The following is a 12,902-nucleotide window of genomic DNA, read 5'->3' on the forward strand; positions in this document are numbered from 1 at the left end:
TTGGACATTTACTAGCTGTGTGACACTGGGTTAGTTACTTAATCTTTCTCTGACTCAATTTCCTTAACTATAAAATGGGAATAATCATAGCACCTACCTCTCAAGGTTGTTGTGAAGATCAAATAAGATGACATTTGTAAAATGCTTAAGTACAGTGCCTGCTATATAGTAAGTACTTTATAATTTTTTTTTCTCTTCCCTTCTCCCCATATAGAGAGACTAGGAAGAGTATCAGTGTTTCATTCTTGGGACTTTGTGGAACTTAGGATTTTGAAATCATTGAAAACAAAGAAGGGTGGTACAGAGTGAAAACAGAAACTAAGTTCTGCATTCAAATTTTAAGCCTGCTGTTTATTTTCTGTGGGAATTTTGGATAAGTTACTTAATCCCTCTGCCTGGATTCCAGTTTTCTCATCTTTAAAATGAAGTTGACCTACTAAACGCTGATCTTATAATAGATAACATTTATATAGTGCTTTAAGGTTTGCAAAGTGATTTTAACATTTACCATATGTTAATTATAATCTCAGTTTCTGAAAGGCAATATAGCTCCATTGGCTCTCCTTCCCCCATGCCATATGCACATTCGATTACAGGCCTAGATCATTGGATGTAGTTAGCAACTGTTGTATGTTGATAAACTAAATCTATGAGTTGTCTATTATTCTGACTACCTTTTGTAGTCAGGATCAGTGGGCTCCAATTTTTTTTTTCCTCATGCACCACTACAAGTTAAAAAAACGAGTGTCCACCCTCAATATAATTATAATTATGTTTATTTTCCCAAATCTATACATGATGCATATAATATTATATTAACAGATAATCTGTTATAAAACTTATTCCAAAATATTCATTTATAAAGACTGAGGTAAAGTTGAAATAATAACTGATCCTACAATCTACATAGAGCAAATGGAGTTTAATGAGTAGGGAAGTGGCATGATTACACTTGAACTTTAGAAAAATTACTTCGGCAACTGTGTCAAGAATAGATTGGAAAGGGAAGAGCCTTGAGGCAAGGTGACCAATAAGGAGGCTACTTCATTTTTCCTGGCTGTTGCTTGCCCTTTGTACTTGAAGGGGACCAATGACATTACAACGTTGGGCTCAAGGTACAGTGTGTTCAACTGTGGTTGTCCAGTAAGAGCTCAGAAGGCTTTATCACAGATTGGGCACAAATAGTTTGTTTTGGGATGGAGATGTCTCTAGAGTTGTCCCTCTAATGTTTCCTTTGTGCTACTGCAATTCTGATTTGTTCATAAAGTACAGTGTCTTCATTGATGTAGGCATGCCATGCTGAGCAGTCCTGTACCAGTATCTTCCATGTCTAAAGTGATGAGAGGCTGTACCAGGGGGTGACTATGTGACTAGAGAGAAAGGGATAGTAGCAAGGAATGTCACAGAAGTAGAAACGACAAGATTTAGTAACTGACTGGAGGTGTCGGGGGGGGATTGAAGAGTTAATGATAGCACCAAAATGGCAAACCTAAGTGATTGTAAAGATGGGGATACCTTTGACAACAAGAAAAGTCCGGAAGAGAAGTAAGTATTATGGGAACATACAATGACTTCTGTTCTGAATATGTTTAGTTTGAGATAGTTTTGGGACATGAAGTTGAGCTTACTGAAGCACTTGAAGGTCTTTCGTGTGGCTTAAGTTAGGGGTGGGAAACCTGTGGCCTCAAGGCCACATGTGGCCCTCTAGGTCCTCATGTGTGACACTTTGAATCTAAACTTCACAGAACAAATCCCCTTAATAAAAGGATTTGTTCCATAAAACTTGGACTCAGTCAAAAGACCTCCTCCAAGGACCTAGAAGGCCACATGTGCTATCAAGGCTGCAGGGTCCACACCCCTGGCTTAAATTAATTCTGTCAGAACTTAATATTTATTGATTAGTAGTCTCAGACTAATTGAACAAAGATTATCTCACAAAAGATAGGTAAAGCTCACTTCTGTGCCACCTAGGAAGAGGAAGCTACTGCATCAGATAAAATTTCCATTAGATTCCAGCAGCAGTTTATCAAAGCTGAAGCAAATGACCACTTTGGAGATGGGTGGAGTCACAGCATGTTGCTGGGAGATAGAACCAAATTGGTATACTGGGCATAATGCAGCTTCTTCTTATCTCTGAGTACAAATTGTCCAGTGACTCTTTCTTTCCTCAATAAAGTAAGTAGAGTAAGACATTTGTGTCTTGATAAACTAAATTATGCCTACACCAGGACAACTAAGATAGTTATTGGCTTCAAGTTTCTGTCTTGTGTGGATGAGTTGAAGAAAACAGGCATATTTAGCTTAGAGAAAATGTAATGGATATGAGATAGATGTCCTCAAGTATTTAAGGATGGACATGTAGAAGACAGACCTATACGGTTGCTTTGTGTGTGTGTGTGTGTGTGTGTGTGTGTGTTTTCCTGCTTAGCTTGAGAGTTCCAAACAAGAAACAATGTGTGCAATACTGTGAGTTTACCTGCGAAAAGGCAATTTTAACCTTGTGTTAGGGAAATATTTCCTTACAATTAAGGCTAGACAATTGTTCCCTTTAATTGGAGGTCTTGAACCAATGGTCTTTGACCATTCATCATCAATGTTCTAGTAGGTAACCATTTTCAGGAAGAGATAGACTAGAAAGGTTTGGGGGTATCTTCTAAATCTGACTTCTGTGGTTTTTGGACTACGTCAACTGCTTGTTTTTCATCTATCATTTTCATTGTTATTCTGTCTTAATTAAATACACTGAAATCTGGCAGATTTTTTCTGTTTATTTTGTTGGCAGAAAATGCACTAGGTAAAGATTTCAGAACCTTTTGTTTTGTTTTGTTCCATGAACCCCTCTGGATGTCTGGTAAAACCTATGGACTCCTCAGAATGTTTTAAATGCACAAAATGAAATATTTAGGATTAGAAAAAAAGATTATGTTAAATACAGTTTTCAAAGGAAAGAAAAAAATTGACAGATCTTATGGACACCAGGTTAAAAACCACTACATTAGATGGTATCTTGATTAGTACTTTTATAATTACAATTACCCCAATCACTCTACACAGAATCCAGGGTTTATTAAAGGATCCAAAGTTATATGAGTCATTTGAAACTTTTTTGTATGACTAATGAAAGATCTGGCTACAGAAATAACTACATAACAATCGATGTATGGACATCAAGTGAAGCATAAAATAGGGAGACATGCATAGCTATAGCGTTTTTCAGTACCACATAAAATGTGCTATTTGTAGTCCATTAATCGTAAGAAAAACCAAAGCACCAGTATTATCACTAACAATAATGACAATTTTTTTTAGTTTGATGATATTCGTGTTGTTGTTCAGTTTTATCAGTTGTGGCCAATTCTTCAGGAATTCTTTGTGTTTTCTTAGCAAAAATACTGGAGTGGTTTGCCATTTTCTTCTCCAGCTCATTTTACAGATGAGGAACTGAGGCAAACAGAGTTAAGTGACTTGCCCAGGGTCACATAGATAGTAAGTGTCTGACACCAGATTTGAACTCAGTAAAAGGAGTCTTCCTGATTACAGACCTGGCATAGTATCCACTGTGCCACCTAGTTGCCTTGTTATGGTACTCATAGGATATAGGAATGTGTGAATAGTAGGTTTATAAATGAACTTCTTTGGCACCTAAAATGATTGGCATTAATCAATAACAGTAACACATTTATTTAGAGCCTTAATGTTTATAAATTCTTTATTTAAATTATTTCTTTATTTCTTTTTTTTTTTTGCCCACTATAACCCAGATATTAAGACTCTCTTTTTATAAATGCAGAAAAAACCCAAGCTAGAAGGGCTTTAAATCCGGGTCTGGTGTTAGGATGTGTCTGTCATTGGAAGAACAGCCTAGTTAATTTTGAATACTCGCATTACAAAATATAGGACATCAGATGATGGTTTTTGGGGTCACCTTTATTCATGAAGGCCATTTGCTAAATTGTGTTTCAAGTGGTAATGCTGGAGCGACTCCTTAAAACAATATGGAACCAGAGGACTAGTCAATGATCCTACTCCTTATAAACATGCACAGGCTGATGAAAAATCCAAGTGGACTTAGAAACATTAGCAATAGCTAAAATAGAATACAAGGAATGCTACGAATTTAAGTGAGGAAAATGGTCATAAGTCTTGATCTCTCTTCACTAATGCTTCCCCACAGTGGCCTATGAACACATGGCCCTAATGTTGCTTTGGTTTTTGTTGTTGCCATACTTCTTGGTTTTAGCAGAAGGAGTAATCGAGACAGCTATCACCATGTGAGGTTTAAAAGGTAAGAATGGCAAGTCACCAGAAGTCCTTCTAGAAGTCAATGCTAATGCTGAGGTTTGCAGCAAGCCATTCCAGCAATGAAATTCCAAATTATAGCATTCAGCAGCCACTCAAGAAGCTAATCCCTGAAGACTGAACTAATGACCCAGCTTAAAAGGTAACTGAGCTGAAGACTCTAAATGATTGGAAGTGAATTTGTTGGGACCAATTCTATGCTAGACAATGCTTTAATTTGAGCCCACTCTCCTCTAGGACTAAGGTGTTACAGAGGGGAATGTGCCACCAGATGTTATACATACATCATACATACATAAACACACACACCTATATGTATATATAGGAAATTAAAAAAACAATAGAAGCTAAATGGCTAAATGAAACTAGACCACTAATTAGTAGCAGGTTAACTGTTAATTCAGTCAAAGATCCAGCAGCCTGGCCTTCTAGCCTTTGCCCTGTTTTACCCACTGAAGCTCCACCTACTAGCTTCCTTTACTTCCTTCGAGGAGCAGATGAAATTCCATCTTCAGGAGGTTCACCCTTCTATCCCCCATCAGTTTTCTCCTGAGAGTATCTTTTATTTAAACTTTATATATTTTGTTTATGCAGTTATTTACATGTTGTCTCTCCCATTAAAATTAAGGGGAAAACAAATTTTTAAATCTATTTTTTTGGATCCCCAGAACTTAACACAATAAATACTCTTTGACTAAAGATCTCATTTCATTGAATCTCACTTAATAAATGCACATGGTGCTGTTTAACAAAAGGATTCATTTTAATAAAGGGAATTATTTCTGACTATCTATCTTGCTGTCTGTCTCTTTGACTACATCCATCTATCTTCCTGTCCTTGTCCCTGTCTCTGTCTCTGTCTCTCTGTCTCTCTCTCTGTCTTTCTCTAGGTACACCATAACATTGTATGTAACTATTCAAATATTTAACAATTAAAAGAAGTGAAAACTAAAACTGTGGAACTTATTAATAACTTATGCTCCAGTCCTGATAATGTATAAGCAAGTTTTAAAACAAAAATCCTTTTAAACACAGAAAAAGAATAAGATTCTTCCAAAGATCTACCCTCTAAGACTAGATCTCCCAATAGTAAATATCAGTCTCCTAGAGCTCCTTGCTGAGGGGCCAGTAACAAAATGTTCTTGTTGATTTGGTTATGGAAATGTTCTCATTGTTATATATTTTCTCAAGATCCTTTAGGATTTACTTTGATATTGGGAAGTATACTTAAAGTACAGAACTATGACTGTTCTATAACAGTGCCAGAAGTATGTACTTTATTGTTACTCATACAAATTTTTATTAATTTTTTTTCTTCTGTGGCAAGAAAGTTTTCCAAAGGAATAAAAGCTAAATAACTCTCCCTATCCAAAATCATTACTGGGGGCTTACTGAGAGACAAGAGAAATGTGGAAATTGATAGACTGAATGATCTCACTTGTAGCTAATCCAGGTTTCCATGCCCAAAGATATCTTCAAATTAATAAGAAGGGGTGTGAGGTTTTTGGACTTAAAAAGTAGGCAAAAATATATAATCAATAAATGACAAATCCAAAAAAAAATTGCATGTAAAGTTGCCAGCCTATCTTCTGTTATATTGTAACAAAAACAAAAACAACTAAAACTAGAACAAAAACAACAACACTGAGTGCCAATTTTTTTTTGTTTTTTGTTTTTTGTTTTTTGTTTTTTTCTGGGATTTTGCCTTTGGTGATGGCACAAGTGCCTTCCGTCTGCTCTTTTTACCACTACATTTTATATAAAGGAAGTTTTCTTTGAAGCAGCTACTCTAGGCAATTCCTTGCCAAGGGAGCTTTAGCATTTTCCAAGATCTTTTTGTGACATTACATCAGACTTTATGATTCAAGGTAGAGAATCTCAACATATACACAAAACCAAAGAGATGAGAGGAGAGGAGGAACACTGTGGGGATAGCATGCCTCTACTGATCAAAAAAAAATGCAAGTCAGTCAGTGGGAGTTGGTCAGGTTGAAACAAAGGCCTTTCGTATTGGCAAGTTCCAGTGAAGACACTTTAAGTGATGAACAAGTTCAGCCATCACGACGGCAGCCCAGGTGGTAACTCCACCACTGTTGAAGACCAGCAGTCATGAAAACCTTCGTAAGACTGATCTGTCTCTGGATGACATCATCAAGTTGAAGAAAAAGGAAGAAAGAAAGCAGAATCTTCTAAAACTGAATAAAAGACTTAAACATACTGATGCTTGGTAATTCAGGATGAGAGTAGTCACATAAGGAATACAAGAGCAGGACTGGTTTTGGTAAAAATGGTTGGACTGAAGAGGGAGAATGAGCCCTGGAAAAAAAGACATTTTTATGGAACTGACCTGGAAGCTCAGAAAGCAAATGGGGTTCATAAAGAAATCAGCCTTATCAACGGACCACCTCTAAGTAAGAATATACAGCAATATTATCCAAGGTTTGAAAGGAAGACAGACTATCAGAGGCAAAATGAAATGCAGAGGAAACCAATCCCAGTTCTCAGGAGACCTAACCAGTTAAGCAGAAGGAACAACGTTCCAGTCAATTTCACCAAGAGTGAGGCTAAATTAAATCAGCAAAAAAAGATAAAAAATACATGCCAGACAATCTTTCTTTTCAGAAGAGGCCTAGAGGCCTAAAGGCCTAGGTGCACCCATGATAACTGTCCAGGCTCGGGGAACATATGGCCTCGAGGCCACATGTGACTCTCTAGGGCCTCAAGTGCAGCTCTTTGACTGAATCCAGATTTTGCAAGTTCCCCACCCCTGGATGGCAAAAAGAACTAATCAATGGTGAACTTCTACTATAACTGGAGGAATTTTGACTGAATCAATCCATAATCCTAAAGCAATTAATTCTTCAGTAGCTAAGATACCCTCATTAATTTATACTCCTATACCATTATTTTTGATGAAAAGGGATCACTGTGAAGAGAAAATTCCTAAAACAGTTCCCTAACAATTTGACATAAAGCGTGGGAAAACAGACTGGGGTGATTTTGAATGAGAAATTTGGAAACTTGAAGGAACAAAGAATTGCTCTCATTCAGAACAAAGAAAGTCCCTCTGTAACTGATACTCTGTCAAAGGGACATTTGAGTGGCAACAACTTATTTGAAAAGTTGAGTTGACAGAAGAAAATAATTCTTACTCCTTTTACTTTGGAATAGTATTTTTTTTAATGTATGAAGTATTCCCCTGAGATAACACCAGGGAAATCCTATTTTATTCTGTTTTCTACCTTCCTTTTTTAAATAGTGTTTCTTTTTACAACTACATGTCAAAACATTGCTTTTTTAAAATTTTTAAATTGTTTATTTATTTATTTTGGCAATTGGGGTTAAGTAACTTCCCCAAGGTCACATAGCTAGTAAGTTTCTGTGGCTAGATTTGTACTGAGGTCCTCCTGATTCCAGGGCTGGTGCTCTATCCACTTGTGCCACGAAGCTGCCCCTTAGCATTCACATTTTATGAGATTTTGAGTTCCAAATTTTTCTCCCTCCCTCCATCTCCCCTCACTTCTTCTGAAATGGTAGGCAATTGATATAGGTTATACATGCACTATCGTATAAAACATATTTCTGTATTAGTCATAGTTATGAAAGAGGGAACAGATCAAAAGAAAAAAAACCCTTAAAAAAAGTGAAAAAATATGTTTTGATCTGCATTCAAAGTCCATCATTTGTTTATCTGGATGTGGGTAGCATTTTCCTTCATAAGTCCTTTGTACTTATCTTGGATCATTGTCTTGTTGAGAAGTACTGAGTCATTCATAGTTGATCATTACACAATGTTGTGGATGCAGTGTCCAATGTTTTCCTGGTTCTGCTCATTTCACTGTGTATCAACTCATGCAAGTCTTTTCAATTTTTTCTGAAATGTCCCTGTTCATCATTTCTTATTGCACAATAGTATTCCTTTACATTCATATACTACAACTTCTTCAGTCATTCCTCAATTGATAGGCATCCCCTCAATTTCCAACATTTTGCCACCATGACAAGGGCTACTATAAATATTTTTGCACATGTAAGTCCTTTCCCCTTTGATATGATCTCTTTGGGATACAGATCTAGTAGTGTCATTGCTGGATCAAAGGGTATACTCAGTTTGGTTGTCCTTTGGGCATAGCTCCAAATTGTTCTTCAGAATGACTGGATCAATTCACAATTCCACCAACAGTGCATTAGTGTCCCAATTTTCCCACATCTTCTGCAACATTTACCATTTTCCTTTTTTGTCATATTAGCCAATCTGATAGGTGTGAGGTGGTACCTCGGAGTTGTTTTAATTTGCATTTCTCTAATCAATAATGATTTAGAGCACTTCTTCCTATGCCAATGGATAGCTTTGATTACTTTATTTGAAAACTGCCTGTTTATATTCTTTGACCATTTATCAATTGGGGAATGGCTTGTATTCTTATAAATTTGACTCAGTTCTCTATGTATTTGATAAATGAGGCATTTATCAGAAACACTTGCTATAAAGATTATCTCCCAGGTTTATGCTTTCCTTCTAATCTTGATTGAATTGGTTTTGTTTATACAACAGCTTTTTATTTTAATATAACCAAAATTATCTATTTTACATTTCATAATGGCTGTAACTCACTTAACTTCTCCTTTAGGAATCTGGGCGCTAGAAATCATCAAAACCACCTGGTACTAACTAAGAAATAGAGTGGTGGGTCAGTGGAATAGGTTAGGTACACAAGACACAGTAGTCAATGACTATAGTAATCCATAAACCCTAAGACTCCAACTTCTGGGATAAGAATTCACTATTTGACAAAAACTGCTGGGAAACCTGAAAAATTGTATGGCAGAGACTAGGTATAGACCAACATTTTATACCGTATACCAAGATAAAGTTAAAATGGGCATACAAGTTAGACATAAAGGGTGATACTATAAACAAATTAGGAGAGCAAAGAATAGTTTACCTATCAAATCTCTGGGAGAATGGAAGAATGTATAACCAAACAAGAGATAGAGAACATTATGAAATGTAAAATTGATATTTTTGATTACATTAAATCAAAAAGTTTTTGCACAAGCAAAGCCATTGCAACCAAGATTAGAAGTGAAGCAGAAAGCTGGGAAATAATTTTTACAGTTAGTTTCACTGATAAAGGCCTCATTTCCAAAATAAATAGAGAATTGAGTCAAATTTCTAAGAATACAAGTCATTCCCCAATTGATAAATGCTCAAAGAATATGAACAGGCAGTTTTCAGATGAAGAAATTAAAACCATCTATAGTCATATGAAAAAAATGCTCTAAATCACCATTGATGAGAAAAATGAAAAACAACTCTGAGGTACCACATCACACCTATCAGAATGGCCAACATGATAAAACAGAAAAATGATAAATATTAGAGAAGATATAGGAAAATTGGAATACTAATGCATTGTTGGTGGAGTTGTGAAATGATCTAACCATTTTGGAGAGCAATTTGGAACTATGCCCAAAGGACTATAAAAATGTGCATACCTTTTGACCCAGCAATAGCACTTCTAGGGCTGTATCCCTAAGAGATCATAAAAATGGGAAAAGGACCCACATGTACAAAAATATTTATAGCAGCTCTTTTTGTGGTGGCACCAAATTGGAAATTGAGGGAATGTCTATCAGTTGTGGAATGTCTGAGCAAATTGTGGTATTATTTCTTCTTTGAGCCAATATTGACGAGAGCAAGCTTCAAGTGATGCCCATCGTCCACCTTACCATTTTTTCCCTCCACTCTAATAGGTTTTTTGTGCCTCTTCATGTGAAATAATTTACACCATTCTACCTGCCCCTCCTTCTGCATGCAGTGTACTCCCTCTTTCTTCTCATCTCTTAATTTTTTTATGTTATTCCCTCCAATTCACTTTATACCTGTACCCTCTATGTTTATTCCTTTTAGCTGTACTATTAGTGCAACAATTTTTAAGAATTAAAAGTATCATCTTCCCAAGTAGGTATACCATCACTTCAGCTCTACTGAATCCCTTATTTTTTCTCTTTTGCCCTTTTCAGGTTTCTCCTTTTTCTTGATATTGAAGTTCACATTTTTGGCTTAATTCTGGTCTTCTCCTTATGAAAGTTTGAAATCTTTCTATTTCATTGAATGACCATTTTTCCCCTCAATGCATTATGTTTAATTTCACTGGGTAAGTGATCCTTCACGGTTATTCAATCTCCTTTGCCTTCCAGAATATCATGTTCCACTACCTCTGATCTTTTATTGTTGCAACTGCTAAATCCTGTGTAACCCTGATTATGTGTCCCAGATATTTGAACCATTTCTTTCTGACAACTTGCACTATTTTTTCCTTGACCTGATAGTTCTGAAATTTTACAATAACATTCCTTGCAGATTGTATTTTGGGATTTTTTTTCTGAGGTGATCAGTGGATTCTTTTTATGCCTATTTTGCCTTCTGGTTATCAGGTCAGTTTTCCTTGATAATTTCCTGAAAGATGCTGTCCAAGTCTTCCTTTTGATTATGGTTTTCAGATAGTTCAATAATTCTAATAATGTCTCTCCTGGATCTATTTTCCAGATCGGTTGTTTTTCCCATGAGGTATTTTACATTTTCTTCTATTTCTTTCATTCTTTTGAATTTGTTGGATTCTTGATGTCTCATAGAGTTGTTAGTTTCCACTTGCCCAATTCTAACTTTTAAAGAGTTGTTTTCCTCAATTAGCTTTTGCACTTTCTTTTCCATTTGGCCAATTATACTATTTTTAAGGAGTTGTTTCTTTCAGTGGATTTTTGTATCTCCTTTTCCATTTGGTCACTTCTACTTTTTTTAAGCAGTTGTTTCCTTTTTCCAAGCCATTGACTTTTTTTCATAATTCTCTTGCATCATTCTCATTTTTTTAAATCAATTTTTCTTCTACCTCTCTGATATAATTTTTAAGCTCCTTTTTGAGCTCTTCTATGAGTTCTTTCTGGGCTTGAGAGCACTTTCTCTTTTTCTTTAGGGTTTTGCCCATAGGTGTTTTGACATTGTTGTCATCTTCTGTGTTCATGTCTTGGTCTTCCCTACCACCATAATAACTTTCTATGGTCTGTTTTGTTTTGTTTTGTTTTGTTTTCCTACCTTTTTTGGCCTTTTTCCTTTCTTTTAAGTTTGTTCTCTGCTCCCGTGGTGAAAGGAGTACTGTCTCTGGGGTACTTGGGCTATGAGCTGAAGGCCCTGGCTGTTTACCTGATGCTGTACTGATGTTGGCCTGAGGCTCATCTGGTACTGCACTGAAAGGGTGGGGTGGGGGTGTGGCTGGTGCTGCTAGAGGCTGTAGGGGTCTGGCAGCTTATTTGGTGCTAAGCTGGGTTCCCAGTGTGATGTCTGGGGTATGCTGAGGCCAGTGGGGTGTCTCTGTATTTCTCTAGGATACACTGAAGCCCATGCCTATCTGGCCACTGGTGACTACCTGTTTATCCAGTTCTAAGCCAAAGCAAGTAGCCGGGTCCTGGAGTTATTGCTTTCTGCCTGTTTGCTTTCTGATTTGTTCTTTAAAGTTGTCCTTTTTGGTCTAACAGAAAATTCTACATGACCTTCATGGGATCACAAAGGGGTAGCATTCTTCCTTGGTTACTTATGCAACATATATGCAACAGACATGTAGACATTTATTATTATTATTTGGTACCTTTTCTTTCCTCTACCCATTCAGATTGCTTAGACATGTCCATTGTTAATCTCTTTTTTATAGAGTTTGTTAAAGTCTATATCAGTCTATTTCTTTTCTGATTGGCATTTTACATGGAAAAGTATTTCACCATCAGGGATTCAAAGTCCATCAAGAAATTCAGAATTTCAGTTTTTGCATGTGTATATCTAAAACTTATGTTCTCCTCAGTTGAGGTTTTTAATAGGTAATGGGTCCATACAGAAAGTAGTTTCCAAGTATGCCCTTTTATTTTTCTAGAATAATAAACCTGTTGCGACTATATTTTATCAAGAGATTTGACTCCAGGCATTAGTATCAGTGTGTTTAAAGGTTGTAAATGAATGTTTGCATATGCATAATCACATATAGTGACTGTGGGGGAGAATATCTATTGTAAAAATCTCACTTTTACATATTTTTATCAAATGAAAGAAATGAAAAGGTAAATAATGCAAGGGATGGCTAGTGAAGAGTGGTTTAATGGGACTTGAAGCTTCAAATCTAGGTCATAGGTGTTGTCTAGAGCGACATAGGCCTAAGATCTGTACCCATGCCTGAGTGTTCAAATCGTATTTTAAAGCAATTGACATAAATTGAATCTAGCTTGTTACAAATCTCAGCAGTAAAGTTAACAGCTTTAATGTACTAAACCCCACCATCCAGGATGTCAAATTTTACATTCTTTAAAAAAGCTGGAAAAAGTATTGAGGTGACATCTTTAAAAAAGAAATAAACAAAAAAAAGAGCTTTGTAAAATTGAACTTAACAAATAGAAAAAAAAGAAGAGTAAATAGGGGGTGGGCTGTAACTTTGTTTTTCACTTGCAACCAAATTCATGTTAATGAAGCGATATCCAGACTTTTATAGAGAGAAATGGTAATTTTATTTGGGGTTTGGGGAGTCTGTTGCATCAAATTGGTGCGTACCATGAGTGGT

The 12,902-nt window shown here is 36.2% G+C and overlaps 2 pseudogenes; both read left to right on the plus strand.

Annotated features, from left to right (window-relative positions):
- The first annotated feature begins 1,505 nt into the window (after nt 1-1,505).
- On the plus strand, nt 1,506-6,940 carry LOC114027917 (annotated as a pseudogene).
- Nucleotides 6,941-6,956: 16 nt separating this feature from the next.
- Nucleotides 6,957-12,902, plus strand: part of LOC114027918 — a 124,294-nt pseudogene continuing 118,348 nt past the window's right edge.

This window comes from Vombatus ursinus, unplaced genomic scaffold (assembly GCF_900497805.2).
Source record: "Vombatus ursinus unplaced genomic scaffold, bare-nosed wombat genome assembly UNPS02014864.1, whole genome shotgun sequence".
Classification (NCBI taxonomy): Eukaryota; Metazoa; Chordata; class Mammalia; order Diprotodontia; family Vombatidae; genus Vombatus; species Vombatus ursinus.